The sequence below is a fragment of the Xenopus laevis genome, chromosome 1S (assembly GCF_017654675.1).
Source record: "Xenopus laevis strain J_2021 chromosome 1S, Xenopus_laevis_v10.1, whole genome shotgun sequence".
Taxonomy (NCBI): domain Eukaryota; kingdom Metazoa; phylum Chordata; class Amphibia; order Anura; family Pipidae; genus Xenopus; species Xenopus laevis.
The window spans coordinates 153,639,079-153,644,631 of NC_054372.1; the positions used below are offsets into that span (position 1 = coordinate 153,639,079).

At 42.8% G+C, this 5,553-nt stretch overlaps 1 pseudogene; it reads right to left on the bottom strand.

The window, feature by feature from the left end:
- Positions 1 to 1,665: 1,665 nt before the first annotated feature.
- Positions 1,666 to 2,284, bottom strand: LOC108705233 (annotated as a pseudogene).
- Positions 2,285 to 5,553: the final 3,269 nt, after the last annotated feature.

Here is a 5,553-nt window from a genome sequence, read left to right on the forward strand (position 1 = left end):
AGGGCCGGTTGGGCTCGAAACGTTGCCTTTGCATATGGGCTTAATAAAAGTTTGAATTTTGCACATTACTTCAATTGGATCCGGTGTGCTGCTGTTTTTTTCCTTGAGTGAGGGGTTCTGTGGCCATATAAAGGCACAAGGCTGCAGGCTGAGTTATACAGGGAACTCTGAGTATCACTCATGTATTATAAGGGATAATGTACCCCCTACTGTAAATTATAAGGATATTAGAAATCACTCAGGGGTTATGTCATATTGCCATATGTCAATCTATACCCTACAAGCTCCGACATTACCTTCTCTTACATTACTTGGCCTTTCTACTGTCCCCCATAAACCATAGGGAGAGAAAACCTACCATGTCCTCTTCATTTCCATATTAGTCAAAGTTGACCAATCACAAGAGAAGTTTCCAATCCATGTCAAACAAAGGCTCTCAACAACATAGCCCTTTGCCTAGCCTATTTGACTACTAGATATTACCCACTTACATGAAAAGTATAGGAAGAACCAAACACTTCCATCACTAGAGCTATCAGCCATTGGTTTCCTCAGTAATAAATTAAACAGCAAGATACTTCACACCATCATTAGAAACTAATATTTTACTTATCTTAAAATAACAAAACTTTATTTTACCAAATCGTTCTGAATGTAATTCAAAACACTTTCTCTCACGTCCTTGTTTTTTCTTCCTTCTGCAATACTTTGGTTTAGTCCATCAAGTTCATCCTCATCCAACCATTAAGCCAGGTGATCTTGTATTTCTTTATCAGACCTGGTCATCCAAAATCTGTACAGCTTTTCACCTCTTGTTAACTTTACCTCCCTGGATTCACTTACAACCTGAGCCACTTTCTTTCCCAACTTCTTCCGTTTAAATGGAAAAACTTTCTTTTTCTTCTTCCATTTTTTCTGCCAAAGAAACTTGACTTGAAGGTACTTCATTGGACACCAACAGCTTAGGTGGTTCATTGAGATTATCCAGGGATTCTGAAACCTTCACCTCCTCTCTCTGGTTTTCCATCTTACCACCTCTTTGTCGGCAATTAGCATATCACAAAGGAGGAATGATAGCAAAATGATGATGCAGCATGATGTAGACTGTCACTCCCATAGTCAAATAGTCAAAAAGAATACCAATGTCCCAAAGACCGATATACCAGTGAAGGGATCAGGATCAATCAGGTAGGGTACAGGCAGTCCTCTGCTAACCTAGATTCCCTATCACTGAGTCCCTGCTCTAAAGGCAAACAAGAAGCTTTTGGGAAGCTACTCCCTGCTATTATCCTTGATGGAGCACACAGCTGCTCATGCTACACAAAGCTGACTCTCTCTCCTAGAGAGACTATTACAGGTCTGCCCTAATGATAGCTAAGCTCGTTCACGGGATTGTCTGGTTCCCGACTTCAGCACCAAAGGTACTGAAATTCGCCAATTTCTTCCATGTCCTCAGAAGGGCCCATACCACTCCCCAGTTCCCCAGAAAATACCTCCTCAAAAGGAATAGATCACCAACTCCTCAACAGGAGCAGGTACAGTCGACTCCTCAACAGGTGCAGGTGCCACAGATTCAGTCTCTACTGGAACAAAAACGTTCTTTTTGCATTGGGGACATGCAACATATAAATGTCTTACCTCTAAACAGAGGTTACACCTTTTTGGTTAAATACAGTCTTTTATTAAATGGTCAGAATTCCCACAATTGGTACATACCACACAGGTATAACTGCCTGATGTTCATAAGTACAACATTTCCTGAAAAATTCTGGCAAACCTGTAAAGAAAACGCCCAAGCTCATGTTTCCTAGACGAAACCTTGCAGGTGGAAAAGAGTTCTCTTTAAAAGTCACCTTGAACTTAAACTTAGATGCCCACACACCAATTTCATTGTACACTTTCCCAACAAAAAGCACCTTTTTGCAATGATTCCACAAAAGCAGCTCCACTTCTCCTAGGGGGATAAATGGTGAATATGACTTCACCACCAAAGTTACTTCCTCCTATGGAAAGTAATGAATCACTTTAAATCCCAGCAGTCATATATCCTCCAGATTCTGTTTCTAATTTCTCAAGGAGATCTTCTCTCCATCAAAGGTGATGTTGTAGATGCCTTTCTTTGGGTAATCCTGAATTGCCAGAAACTCTTTCCGCCCGACACCTCCAAAATCACATCCGCGATGTAAAGAAGTTGCTTGTCAAGGCTCACCTCCTCCTGCACTATAAACCGAATCGAGTGCCTGACTCGAGCATAACCCGGGACGAAGCACTCTTGCAGATCCATCTCTCACAGAAACACTCTCAGCTTCGCCGTAAAGGACTCCCCTGGTGTGAGGTTGATCGCCACCCGTTGTCAGAAGAAAGGTTTCCCCCTAATAGCTGCAAGAGGCTTAAGATGACAATAGCCACCAATGCCTGCTAGGCCAAGGGGAGACGTCCTCCAACACCCAGTAACTCAGACATGAGATCTTCACCAAAAGGTATAATGTACCCCCTACTGTAAATGATAAGGATATTAGAAGTCACTGAGGGGTTGTTCTGTTACCATATAAAGACACAAGGCTGCAGGCTGAGTTATACAGGGAACTCTGAGTATCACTCATGTATTATAAGGGATAATGTACCCCCTACTGTAAATGATAAGGATATTAGAAGTCACTGAGGGTTTGTTCTGTGACCATATAAAGGTGCTAGGCTGCAGGCTGAGTTATACAGGGAACTCTGAGTATCACTCATGTATTATAAGGGATAATGTACCCCCTACTGTAAATGATAAGGATATTAGAAGTCACTGAGGGGTTGTTCTGTGACCATATAAAGGCACAAGGCTGCAGGCTGAGTTATACGGGGAACTCTGAGTATCACTCATGTATCATAAGGATAATGTACCCCCTACTGTAAATGATAAGGATATTAGAAGTCACTGAGGGGTTGTTCTGTGACCATATAGAGGCACAAGGCTGCAGGCTGAGTTATACAGGGAACTCTGAGTATCACTCGTGTATTATAAGGGGTAATGTACCCCCTACTGTAAATGATAAGGATATTACAAGTCACTGAGGGGTTGTTCTGTGACCATATAAAGGCACAAGGCTAGAGGCTGAGTTATACAGGGAACTCTGAGTATCACTCGTGTATTATAAGGAATAATGTAACCCCTACTGTAAATGATAAGGATATTAGAAGTCACTGAGGGGTTGTTTTGTGACCATATAAAGGCGAAGGGCTCTAGGTCAAGTTATACAGGGGTCAATAGGGTTAAGTTCCCCAATGCTTTGGAAATCCCCTACAGGTTTGAAATCCCCTGGTGAGGCCAACTAAGAATTGGGCTTTAATTGGATATAGGAGGGGGAGTGATTCCTTTTCCCAGTAACTGTTGGTGTCACTGTTATGTAACTGTTTATACAGTAGAGGTTCCACATGCTCAGCTTCTTTCCCTTTCACTGCAGGTGGGAGTGGATGCTGCTGGGGCCCATGAAGTCTAGTCCCCAACAATGGAGAGAACCCAAGGGTGGAGGAGGCCCTTGGTGACCTTGAAGATACCGGTACCCTGAGCATTGTGTGGAGCTTGACCTGGAGGAGATGGTCTAGATCTCGAGGCAGCGGATAAATGTAAAGGAGCTGCCTGTGAACACATTCCAGTGCAAGAGGCTTTGGTGTGCTCGCACTTCAAGCTTGAAGATAAGGTAAGAGTCTTTGTGTGCTCAGCTAGAGAGCTTGGGAGCCCGGCCTTAAGATTTTGGTGTAGATGCTATTGATGCCTGTATCTCTGTTTGAGCCCTGGTGAGTCCTGCCTGAGGATGGTATTGGAAGGCTTTCCACGTGGGAGTGACTGCCTTGTCCAAAGGAGAGGTATTTGGGGCAGGTTGCGCTACCTGGGGAAAGTTTAAAGGACAAGGAAAGTCTAAAGTAGAATTAGGCTAGAAATGCTGTATTTTGTATACTAAACATAAGCATGAACTTACTGCACCACAAAGCCTAATCAAACAAATGATTTATGCTTTCAAAGTTGGCTACAGGGGGTCACCATCTTGTAACTTTGTTAAACATCTTTGCAAGACTAAGACTAAGTGCACATGCTCAGTGTGATCTGGGCTGCTTAGGGATCATCATAAACAAAGCTGCTTGAGTTCTGCATGGCTGGTAAGTAAGGCGGGGGCTCCCCCTGCTGTTCATAAGTATGATTGTTTCCCTATTTAGCAGTTAGGGACCGTCTGACAATTCCTATCCACAGCAGTAAATGAAGGGAGAATTTCACTGCATACAGTCAGGTTTCTTATAAAAACAGTACATATTTTTTAATTAAAGTATATTGGAGATAGGTTTCTTTTTCATTAAAGAAAGTAAAAATTGGATTTTATTTTTTTGGCTTTACATGCCCTTTAAGAGCTCTTTGGAGGAACAGACTGAACTGAACTGTGATATATTTACCAGACTCTGTTCAACCACAAATTTTACTAACTCACCATTTCCCCTCTCTGATCACAATATGGTCACATTTCAACTCTCACTAACTCTCTCCTCACCCCCTGCTATTCCCCAAACACGTACTTACCGTGACTTGCAAGCTCTAGACGTGTCACATCTCTCTTCTTCCTTTGACTCTCTTCACTCTAATATCTCAGCCATCTCATGTCCTAATATGGCCCCTCTGTTTACTACAGCACACTAACCACTGCCCTAAATGAGCTTGCTCCTGCAAAAACTAAACGTGCTAAACCCAAACCACTTCAACCCTGGCATACTGCTCATACAAAAGCTCTCCATATACATTCATGTGCACTTGAGCATCGCTGGCGCAAATCCCGTTCAGAATCAGACTTTTGGAGCTACAAATCTGCCCTGTGCTCCTATAACACCAGCCTCTTCCAAGCCAAACAAACATACTTTACTTCACTCATTAACTGCCTTTCTAAAAAACCAGCACAACTTTTTTCCACCTTTAATTCTCTTCTTTCCTCTTCTCCATCCCCTCCGGCACATTACTCTGCTCAAGATAAATCTGCTCCTCCATCCCTGTCACTGATGAGGAAGTCTCAAAACTATTGGCCTCTTCTCACCTTACCACCTGCCCGCTTGATCCCATTCCTTCAAAACTTCTTTGCAATACCAATCCTTCTCAACTGGAATGTTTCCTTCTCAACTTAAACATGCTTTTGACACCCCATTCTTAATCTCTTAATCTTGATAACCTCCTGCCTTATCTCAAAACTATTTGAGCGCCTAGTCTACACCTGACTAACTTCATTCCTCTCTGACAATAACCTGCTGGACCCCCCTACAATCTGATTTTAAGCCACAACACTCCACTGTAACTGCCCTGACTCGACTAACTAATGACCTTTTTAACCGCTAAATCCAACAATCATTTCTCACTACTAATACTGCTTGATCTCTCAGCTGCATTTGACACTGTAGATCATCCACTTCTCCTCCAGTCCCTCCATTTACTTGGCCTTCGTGACACAGCCCTGTTCTGGTTCTCTTCTTACCTCACTAATAGTTCCTTCAGTGTCTCCTACAGTGGAGTAGCATCTTCTCCTACCTCTTTCT